The sequence below is a fragment of the Diplotaxodon limnothrissa genome, linkage group LG6 (assembly GCF_057381915.1).
Source record: "Diplotaxodon limnothrissa isolate DT_005_m linkage group LG6, D_limnothrissa_male_GT1.1, whole genome shotgun sequence".
Taxonomy (NCBI): domain Eukaryota; kingdom Metazoa; phylum Chordata; class Actinopteri; order Cichliformes; family Cichlidae; genus Diplotaxodon; species Diplotaxodon limnothrissa.
In genome coordinates this window covers 17,391,122-17,403,190 of record NC_140601.1, presented here as the reverse complement: position 1 = coordinate 17,403,190, position 12,069 = coordinate 17,391,122, and the positions used below count along the sequence as shown (strand labels likewise).

The 12,069-nt window shown below is 40.7% G+C and overlaps 1 protein-coding gene across 1 annotated transcript in view; it reads right to left on the bottom strand.

The window, feature by feature from the left end:
- The window catches only part of lrba (LPS-responsive vesicle trafficking, beach and anchor containing), a 176,218-nt gene that overhangs the window by 74,141 nt on the left and 90,008 nt on the right, over positions 1 to 12,069 (bottom strand). The gene's annotated exons all lie outside the window — the stretch shown is intronic.

Genomic DNA, 12,069 nt, shown 5'->3' with positions numbered 1-12,069 from the left:
TGTTTAAATGTAATGATGAAAAACTCAGACTGGAGGAAAAAATAACATGTTGTTGGCTATTTAGTGAAACTAAAGCCTAACTGACTCAAGTCAAATAGTCCTTTTTCTTGAACTAAATGTTTCAAAGGGGAAAAATTAGGAAGTATAGAAATTCTCATCTGGCATTACGCTGATGTCACTGAACTGAGTTTAGAGAGCTGCTTCGCCGTTAGTGAGGTAATGTAAATGTTTTCTCTGGTGTGTGAAAAATACGTCTTATTAATCAGCAGAATCCATCTGCTCTCATTACATTTACATGTTACATCTTTGACTATGTTGATCCTAGAAGCCAGTAAAACCAAGTCTACTTTAAGTCATCAGTGATGACAAAAAGCAATCCTTAAACATTACGAAGTAAAAATTTATAAAAAACTTTTGCTCATAAGAGGCTGAAGTGAATTGTGCGAAGGTTAAAGTTGTAGGAAGACACGGTTTATGGTTTCAGTGGCATTGGCTACGACGGGAGAACCCCAGCATGCTTTATGCGATCTACTACTGAACGCCGCTCCGGCCGGGAGCTCCTCACAAATCTTCAGTCCAACACCAATGATCACACAGGGGCCTCTAAAAGGGAAAAGAGCTATACGCAAGAAAATAAATACAATTTCCAAGCAGGTCCTTTAAAACCCTGCACGCCCTAGCTAATGAAAACCACTGATTATTTGATTTATCTAGATTTTTTTTAAAAAGGGGAGGAAAAAAATCAGTCTCAAACGGCTGACAAGTGGACAGTGGCAGCTGTTCGGCATATATTTATAGTAGAGTAGATAGAAATAATGCATGAAAATGTTTAGCCATGAAACCAAAAACTGGAGAAAATGAATATTGATGTTGTATATTCAGAGCTGTGAATTGAAAGCGAGCGTGTGTGTGCTGAATGCAAGCTAGACCGACGCTGGGGACAGAGATCTGTGCAGGACCAGATTTCTCAGTGGTGACAAAGCCTGTGCTCTATGTTTGCATGTGATAGCCCCCGCACGCAAATGGCCACTTCATCATCCCGCCTGCAATTTCATTCATCTATGGAAATAATTATCAAGGTTGTGCAAGCGCCTCTGAATCGGGATGGGCTCGTCTCTCATCTCATGGAAGGTGGGGATCTGTCCAGTTCACACAATACACATTAATCCATCAGGAGGGGGAACCATTGCCTGGAGTAATTAGTTACAGCATGGAGCGGACTGCGTTTGCCACTCATATTCATCCAGGGCAGAGGCGACAGTGGAAGCCCTAATGATAGGCTGCTAGAAGAGGTGGACGTACGATGAAAGATACCTCGTCATCAATCCCCAATACGAGCGCCGCTATAACAAGAATGGAGATGTACAGCACTATGCAATCCCCCCCCCAACACAAGCTGAGTGTGTTTCCACAAAGATAATAAATTATTCAGGGCTCATCCATCCTCCTCTGGTATCCTTGGCAGAATTTACTGAAGCACCATTCTTCAAAATAACAACAATTAAAATAACAAAAGGGCCCACGTTGTGCTGTGGCTCGCGCCAACCACTTGTGTAATTAGTAATTAGTTCGGTCATAAAAAGGTGTCTGGAAGGCCCGCTCGTTAAGCCGGAAGTGAGCACCAGCAGCTGATCAAAGTGGGGGAGAATCAGAGGCCGTCTGCGTGCATGATTTCAAGTATGAGCAGTACTTTCATGCTGTATACACCAGTGCTTTCAAGCCGTACATGGGGCTGTGTGTTTGTGCGTTATGGAGGAAACGTTGAGCCATGCTAAGCTTTTCTAATGTGGACCACATTGGCTACTGCACAAGAATTTTATGCGAGGCTGTAAATTCTATTTACCTTCTTTTCTTTCTTTTTTCCTTTTTTTAAAAACATCTTTGGATGGAAGTTTACCAACACACAGAACAAATGGAGTGCAAGTTTCTCCTTTTGTGTAGCCCCGATTTTTCTCTCTAATCTGTAAACAGAACAGCTACCCCTCCAATTTAATCAACTCAACACAAACCATCAACGCCACTGCGAGGAAATATTTTACTAGTTGGGCTCTTTAAGATTTCAGTTGTGCTACTAAATTCTCCATTTACATCAAAACAAAGGACGAGTCCAAGTAGATCTGGCACGGTTAGGTGACATAATAAATAAATGCTTTAATTGTGAGACGTATTCAGTCAGTATGAAGAGGTTGCATCAGGATTAATGAAATGCTTATTTGTGGGGGGGAAGTTTAGAAAAGTGGAGGGCTAAGTGAATTATATTACCTCTTCTACTATTAACTGTTCCCATGTATACACACACAAGTGGCGTCTACCCAAATAAAAATCAAGAATCAAAGTTATTTAAGGATCTCGATATGATGGCTGTTGAGTGAAATTACAATATTTAAACATGTTTTGAAAGAATTTGTCCATAAAAGGTCTATAACACTTATTCCCAGCTCAAATATTGTGATTTCAACCAAATACAAAGTGTTTTTTTCCCTTTTTATACATAACTTAACCCTTTAAGTCTGGATATCTTTTGTTTACTTTGTTTTATTGACTATTACACATGCATGCTTCACTAACCCATAATCCCCTTAGTGAGTAGGCAGAGTTTAATTAGGCAACATACAGTAACACACACACACACATGATTTTATTGTACCAAAATCAAAATAAAGATTTAGATTTTGAATAATGCCCTCTCTATTAATAATCATAAACTACTGATATTTCTGGGTTTCTAAGTACCTATTTACTATTAATAAATGTGGCATTTAAACATGTTAATAGATTCTGTCTGCGAGTCCTTAAAGTCTGATAGTACAGTTAGCTCTGTGCCAGCATTCAGGATTTAAAGACAAGGAGAAATGAGGACTATTTTGGGGCTTTTTTGGGCTGCTATTTTCAGTTTTTGTTGTTGTTTTTTATTTTATTTTAAAATATGAAAATACAAAAAAAATAAATAATAATCATCCAACTGCCTTCCTGACGCTATTATGTTTTGCTTGATTTTAGCATTTTCTACATTTTAGGGGTGAACATGAATAAAGAGGCAGGAGAAATCTAGGTTCGCACAGGTTTCTATTAAAAACGGTATGTAAATGATAAAATGACCTTTACCACAGCGTGCGTGACACGCAGAGTGAATCTACTTTCATATATCACCACAAGCGACTGCACTTTGCCACAAACAGTCATTCATAACCTTTCTGCTAAATTCATTTGGATACAGTCAATGAGACCTGCATATGCACCGGAGATTTTCCTCCCTTGCTTATTTTATATTAATGCCAGTTCCTATTGGCAGCCCTCAAATTGCTCAAACATTGCTGCTATCCCCAAGATCATTTTGCTTTGATTTGCATAAACCATGTGTTTAGAAGAAACGGGAGAGAGCGAAGAAGATTGAGGATTTGTCATGTTGAGGACTGGTTGCTGGAGGACTGGCTCTTTGTCAAACGGTGGCAGCGATCGCCTCGACGGGCTCTCCAGACTCAAATTAAAATGAAACAGGGCCAAATACCTTCCCGCTGAAATTGTTTGGCATGATTAAGTCTTGCCGGAGTGATTTTCTACATGTGCATCAATGCCTATCCTTCCCGCTACAATGAGGTGTACAGGACACCATCTACATATGTGGATGTTAATTTACCTCTGCTAATGTTGTTTACCAGATTCACCAGAGGTGATACCAGGGTCACAGACACGACGACATTTCCATCTCATCCCCTTAAATGACAGTGCACATGTAATCTTGCCTATCCTTACTATTAATCACAGTATAAAGTCATTTAATTTGTCTTTTTTTAATATAAGCTTAACCCAACATTACACGAGGGCCGTAATGAGAAAATTATTAAAACGTATCTAATTAAAGAATATTAATATGTTTAGAGAGGGAAAAAAAAGAGGTAAAAGCCTTCAATGTGGGTGAATTCCTTACCTAACATCTATGAAAAGTCCCTGTATGTTCACTTGCTTTGCTTTTATCACCCTAGGGTTCACTCCCTAGCACACCAGAGCGCTCAAGCTCTCATTACTGGCACAACGTAAGCCGCTACCACTCCTTCCAATTAACTCCAATTCATCCAAGAGCTTTCAAAAAGTGATCTGATAAAAGAGAGCATGATATTGCATCTCTGCAACATCACCAGCTTGTGAGGATCAAAGCACTCCCATGGGTGGATGGCAAAAGGCTGCAGACTCCCCACAATGCAGTGCAGCCAAATGAAATAATGCAAATCAAGCCCTAATTACCATCAGCTTACTGTGAGGCTTCCAATTAGCAGCAATTACACTCAGAGTAAATTCACCAACAAAGGCTAGATGATTACACACTAATTATATCAGATTTCATGGGACGTAAAAGGAAAAGTGCTGGATTAGTAAAGCGGTAAATATTGACCAAAGACAGGATCGTTTACCGTGCTGTGAAAACATTTAAAGGAAACCCGTCCAGCTTCTGCTCCCAGCTTCAGCTCCTTTTTTTTTGCTGATAAGTATCATCTAAATATCAAATACATACTAAATAGCATCCGCAGACTTCCACTGTGACAGCAATGAAGTGGTACCATCTGTATTTTTGATGAAGAGTCACATTTTTCCTGCCATTTTGACAACATGCATTTAAGGCCATTTATCATCAGTACTGCTAGGTAATGAGGGCATCCACTGGACCGGAGTTGCATAATTCTGCCATTACTGTCCCATTGTAATAATCTTCTGACCTCTAGCTTTCAGAGCTGATCTTGAATGCTGTGACAAATCTGAACACGTACCCACATTTCTAACACCCGCTCCCCCAAAGAAAAACATAGGGGAGAAGCTCAAGGTCAGCTGAGATAGGAAGTCTGAGGAAAAGGGCTTTCCCCCCCCAAAGGAGTCTGAAGGTCCCCATTCATAACACAAACTTGGGGTCATGTTTAACCTCGCACCTTGAACGACAAAACTAACTCAGGAGCCTGACATTAAAATAAAAAGCAGAGGACATTTGTGAAATATCAGTTTTAAAACTTTTCCTTTTAAAGCAACAAAACAAGGCAGGTGATTTCAAATTCTACGGGACAAAAAAGGAAAATTCTAAAATAATACATCAGTTTATTACGTTTAAATTACACCAAATTACAAACAATCTTTTGGGAAACTTAGTAGCAAATGTTCTCCTCTCTTTTCCACTCTATGTAGACAGTAGGTCTATTATGCTTTTTCCTTCAGTGCCCCAAAGAACCACTACAACACTCGACAACCTCATGTAGGGCTGTCGCCTATTCACGAGCACCTCCTCCCCTCTCTCCATCATATGGCTGCGTGCATTACACCACTGATAATCCAGAGTGTGTGCATGTGTGTGTCAAGTGCAGCAGTAACTATAATGACCCTGTTAGTTATCTCGATTTGGAGAAGGAAAAAAAATGCAATTAACATCAGCACGTGCACACATAAATTTACCCTTTACAAATACATATTTTATCATTTTTATCATATTGCAAAATAACAATTTATGGAAGAATTACAGTTTTAAATTAGATTATACAGGTTTATCAAAGTGGACTGAAGTGTTTGAGCCTGAATATGCTTCAGTAATAAGAAGTCCCTGAAGATACGGTTAGAGTCTTGTTTTTATTTTTTAACCACTGTTTTAAAAATTCAGCCCATTAATATTAGTATCAGCATTAATAACTAGAATTAACTCTAAACGTCGCCGAGCTTACCCGTCAAACTTATCCGGATTGAACTTGAACTCAGACACAGGGGCTGTGAAGTAAATCTACAAGTAAAGGCAATCCTTCGTCTTCACAATACTACCCTTTCTATAGGAGGGAACCTTGTTGTTTTATGTGTCGTTTTCTTCTCCTATAGCTGCACGACAAAGTGCTGGATTCTAAAGATAAAGGCAATTTTTTTTGGATTGGGGGGGGGGAATGTTGAAAGTAGCAAAATAAATGACCTGCTGGTCCCATGGTGTAATTACAGTGGCTGGAAGCATACCAATCTATCAAGAGGAAGAAGGGGGGCTGACACGCTGCAAAGGGGTTAGTCAAAGGAGATAGCCTTTGACTAACTACTGGCCCCGGAACAATCGATACTCTGCAGATATTGCATCCAGGGAGAAAGGAGGGGAAAAGCCCTAAAAACTTCCCAAATGGCTTTTCATTCAGATATTGATCAGCACCCTTTTATCGTGACCTTGCTCCACCAAGGCCATATACTTTCTTAAGGTATATGAAACTCATAAATCTGATAGTTGCTACTGAATCCTGCCTGGCTGTGAGCAGCGAGGCAGGAAGCTAGGGGTGGTGTAATTGTTCTTTCTGGTATCGTGACCTTCTGTCATACTTCCAACTGGCAGTCCCGAACATTTCTAAGATACCGGGAAGTTAGAGAAAAGCAAGGACTTGAAGATAAAGTGATAAAGTGATGAAATTAGAGCATGACATTGTGTCTGATGTCTGTGTATTTTATTGCAGAAATAGCTACTAAAGTTAGCATGCTAATTACCTTGCCTCGAGCAGTCTGATCTTATGATGCGACCAGAGTGGGTGACTGTAGCAGGCAGAGAAGCAGCAATGCTGCGCTGATAAACTGTATATAAAAGATGGGTCTGAAAAGTGAAATAAATATGGAAGTGCCTTAAACGTGAATACTTTTTCATGGCTAGCAAGGGGAGAGTTCAAAAGCTAGATTCAAGCAGTAAATATTACTTAGCTTTAAAGCGTCACTGGAAAAAAAGTGATGTTCATTGTTTAAATAAATACCTGATCCCCATTTGAGTTGAACCACAGATAAAGCATGCTTTACTGTGTGACTGAAAAGCTGATATCCTATATGGATCCTGGATGTGGCGAGCAAGATCTTCCCCCAAATTCTTCACATTAGTTTCAAAATAAAAGGAAGAAAACTGTGAAAAGGCTCCGATTCAGGCTTTGCAAACCAACACGTGACACCACAATGGCTACTTCCATCTTTTACATACAGCCTGTAGCAGAAATGCCTCTGGTGATGCGTCCCACTGCTGGAAATGCCTTGAAGTTTGAACTTGCAGCCTGCCTTTTATTATGTAGCCAACTGGATAGAAACAGTGTTAATATTTTTTTTCTAAGTTAGCCATTTGTGATAGGACATGTTTATTGCTTTTTTTTTTTTAGCATTCATGGGCTGCACTGCGATTGTATTACCCACACACAACTTCAAGTGAGGTGCAAAGTCAATTGGTGTGTACAGGTGTACCTCTTATTCTCTCTCACCTGCACATTAAATGACATGCTAAGGAAAGCTGTGTCATAGGTGCATATACAGTATGCGGCCAGCTCAGACATGATGTGTAACCGCTACACTACATTTTTAAAAAAATAAATAAAACAATAATAATAAAAATAATTTAAATGATAATGATTAAAAATACCCATTTCGACCTAACCAATATCCTATTGTTGTCATTTTAAGTGATCTAAGTGTAGTTTTTTGAGCCTCGGTCTATACCGCCTCACTTAACCATGGTAACATATGGACATCATCAGCTGTTAATATGTTTCACCATGACATGTTGTTACTATTCCTTACAGGCCCAGCCACTGTAGTGTATATACAGTAGAGGTAAATGTTATCATTAAGGCTATATTCTAATTCATATCTATGAGCCAGACTGCATGGTAGGGCCTTCGTGGCACGTTATTTTATGTAACTGATGGAACGCATGTCTGTCAAACTTGAACAGCTTCCCCAGAGATTTAAGGAACATCCTTTTTGTCCAAGTGCCAGACGCACGTCGCAGTCAGTGATTAATGAATTGGAGGTTTTTATGTTAAACCCGTTTAAGGACTTGGGTGCTGGAGACCGTCTGTGCGCTACAGAGCGTCTCGTTTACAGAGATGAACATAGCTGAAGGCAGCCTTGTATTGCTTCGCGTAGTATGTTTATGCTATATGTTTATGGCTGTATGAAGGCAGATGGATGATCACAACTCGAGCCCCAACTAATTGGTTTTGAAGGAGTCAGGACCTGGACTAAAGGAAACAACTGTCTCTGCCTCAGACGACATGGAAGCTACGCACCGCTACAGCTGCCAAAGCTCAGTACATTGGGTCATGTTTGTGTTTAGACTCCCGAGTATTTATAAGCAAACCAAAAGGCCAATAGCAGTTAAAAATTAGTAGCTAATTCTACACAAGGAAACGGTTTTTCCCTATATAAATCAACGCAGTCGTATTTTAGGGCTTATCCCATTTTAAATGAAATGTTAAAGCCAACCCGTTTTGGCTTTGGATTTAATAATAAATTTGGATTGCAAAACGTAATCCAACTGGAAATAGTTTTTAAAAATCACTCAATAAAGAATGATCTGTTTATTCTTTATCCAAACACAAAGCAAATCGGGGTGTCTGATAGATACACAGCTATGTACTCGCTCAACATTTAACATTCAGATTTGCAAAATCGATCATCTAAATGGCTCTGTGAAAGGATGGAAGGATGGTGTAGAGAAATGCCACCATCTTGTCTTTGTCTCCATCTAAACTTTTGATCCTCCTGTAACAGATCTCTCTCTCTCTCTCCAGTGCTTTGTTTCATCCTTCTCCTCATCTCGCTCTCTCTCCCCGTCTTCCTGCCCCTCTCGTGTCACGCATTTCCGAGAGTCAGTGTATTCTAAACTGTTATGCTCTTGTTTCCTATGGTTATAATCTCCAATGACATGCCAGAGTCCCATTTCCTTTTTCAGCCCTGCATCCACAGTACCAGTGCAGCCTTAATGTACAGTGTGTCCATAAAGCGAGCACGCAACGCAGTGCAGACACTGTGCAGACCTCAGCTTTAACACATGCATTACATTCAGTATTATGTATCATAATTGTGATTTAAGTCTGGAATGAAAGCGTACGAGTGGAGATTAATCTGGCTGTCGCAGCTTCTCATGCGGTCGTTTACTGAAATAAACAAATAAATAAAATGTGAACGTGAACGTTCTCACCGTAGTAACAGTAACTATGTGTCATAAGAATTTATTGTAATTCAGAGATTTGTATTCGGCATCTTATTTCAGTGCTTCTCAAGTAGACACTGCCAAAACAAACAAACAAACAAACAAAAAACACTGGTTATTCTGATTTCTCAGTTTTCCATTCTGACAACGTGACAAAAAGCATTCATCACATGTGGTGATTTTTGATTGGGCTACAGGAAATTTTGACCATCATCTGTGCTCAGAAAGTTAGTTAATTCAATCTAAAACTAGTTCGATCTCATTAAATTTAAAAAAACAAGCAGCAGAGGTTTGTGGTCGTGAATGAAGGAGGACGACTAAATACTGTGCCTGTGCTCAAACAGCATTAACATAAGACACAATACTACTGCCCATACCATAACAGCTGAAGCAAAGCAAAACTGGAATAAATCCAATCATTTAACAACTGAAGTGGCATGCCAGTGTCTCCACGGCATTTTGTGCGTCTCATGTCATGATGTATCACTGCCTAAAAAGGAGGGAAAAAAGCTTTTCTGGGAATGTTAAGCTCCGGCCTCTTTCCCCTCAACAGTGCACTGGTGAAATGACGTAGCACAAGATAAAATAGTAATGCTAATATCAATAGTTTGTCCATTACAGGTCAGCTAACTGTCCACTGGAACAGTTACAAAGCTGTTGGTTTTCGATCTCACAAGGCCGATCAATACGGGGGCATACTGTTTCAATTTTGCCGGCATTGATTTTCTCTATAACACTCCAACCCTAAAGCATTCATCTTTCTGAAGGAAGGAAGATTTGATTTACTGAAGAAAAATTGGAGTGCACATCACAAAGATTTTTTGCCGGGCGGGAGTGTGACATGCCAAAAGATGGATGTCCCTTGGCTGGGAAGCCTCTAGCCTAAGGGCGTCCATTAGAGCAGCGGTGCTGCAGAAAATGAGCTGCTTATATGAGGAAGGAGGAGCAGAGGGAGAGGAGTCGGTGCTCAAGGTGTGTGTGTGTGTGTGTGTGTGTGTGTGTGTGTGTGTGTGTGTGTGTGTCTGGAGGGGCTCGCTGTAGGTGAGGATTTTTGAAGTAAAGTGGAAATAAAAGGATACCATTGCAAGCTTGCACGTGCAACTTGAATAATGTTTGCATTTGTCTCAGAGAGACTGGTGACATCAATAAACAACTGCTCTGGTTAAAAAAAAAAAGTATGCACACTTCTTCTACATCACACAATCTTTTTCCAGCTGCAGCCACCTTCCTTTTACTTTCCCTGCTTCCAGCATCCAGAGTGAATTTCCATGGTACATTAGTCAGCCTATTAGAATGCAATAAAGAGAAGGTATGAGAGGGGAAAAAGAGGAGAGTAGTGTCTGTCCCCAGAGACCGCGAGTTGGCGTTCTCCATCATCTGCCCTCATCTCCCCTCTGTCTGTCGACTTTGTCTAGGTGTCATATACATGAAAGATGATTCCTGACCCAAATAAACACCACAGCAGGCTTGATGCTCGGTGGACCCAAGCTCCGAAAAGGAGGGGAAAAGTGGAGTGAGCAAAAAAAAGAAAAAAAAGAAGGATATCTGACAGTTGTTTCATTTGTGATCATCTTGCTAGCTATTCATTTACTTTTTCCTCTCTTAAAAAGACAGCAGGCTGACGTGTTGTACACCTGAGTCTCAAGGTGCTGGGACACAAATGCATGGTTGAACAGGTAGTCAACCTATCTGTCTGACCGTGGATCTGTCTGTGTCTTGAAACTAGATGACAGACAAGGGCATAAAAAAAAGATAGACACCCTTTGTCTGGTGAAAGGATTCCTCCTCGGACACTCAGTGATACAACTGAAGTGGGTGTGAAACTAGAAAGAGCAAAAGGACAAAGAGTGAGGGAAAAGGGGACAAGGAACTACATGTGGTGAAAGACTGACAGAAAGACAGAACTGCAGACAGAGAAGAAGCAGAGGGGAATGGAAAAAGGAAAATCACCTAACACCTCTTTTCTCCAGAGGCCAGGGCGGCTGTAAGCTGGATATTAAGACACAAATTGCATTCAGGCAGGTCACACTGTGTCACAAGATATTAGATGCCTGCCGTGAGGAAACAACAATTCCCATCAGCTTGTGAGAAAATAATATTTTCATTTTCAGACCCTTTATTGAATGGAAACTTTGGGGAATACGGTTTTATGGCATGTGAGCAGGCAGCCTACAGTTTTTAACACCCATGCAACAAAAAGGACGCAATCATAGCTGCGTATTGTCTTTGTGTTCCTGGATTTCATTTTCACAGCTGGAAAAGAGGTTGCGGGTTTCACTGGGTGAATCCATCCTCCCCCCTTCCTTATTTACCATCAGGAATGATGCTGCACCACATGCTTTGTGTGTATATATGAAATTAAAAATAAAGAAGAAGAAAATCTTTTATTAGGAAGCCTGCAGGTATACAGGTGTGCAGAAGGGGTTTTTTGTTTGTTTTTCCCCACATTCATCGTTTCCTTTTTTCTTTTTTTCAGAGATTTGCAGCACCAGATGTTTCTCCTATGCCCACATACCATCGGCTCTGGTGCGAAGCTGCACCACCTGACCTTCACAGTAATTGACCAAAAATATTGATGTAATGGCACAAGACTGATTGTGATTTATTAAAAGAGCGCTGCACTCCAAGGCTCAGTGCCAATGGCTCCCTGCGCCCATCGGCAGCCATTAGGAAAACCATCAATAGTACAGCGGCATAAAGCAGCGGTAATGGGGGACTTTTCTAGCCAGAGCTCGTAGAACACAATATCCATATTAAATGGCGCAGCCTTGTGTGAGTACACATAGAGACAAACAGAGAGAAAGAGAGAGAGAGCGCGATGGAAGGAGGGGAGAGAGGGAGATTGGATCAAGGCAGGAAAAATATGACAAATAATACACCATAACCTGATGCCGATATGAAACAGAAACAAATAGAAAAGGAAAACAAAGGCAGCGAGAGATAGACTCCTGATCCAACGGCAAACTAACCCTCGCCAGACGAGTCCCTGGAGACTTAGTGCAGCCTAACAAGCGTGAGCCAGCAGCCGTCTCTGGAGCTCGCCATTACACACTACCTGCACAAACAGCCATCATTAGGGAATAGCTGCATTGGACTGTGCTGCCTAT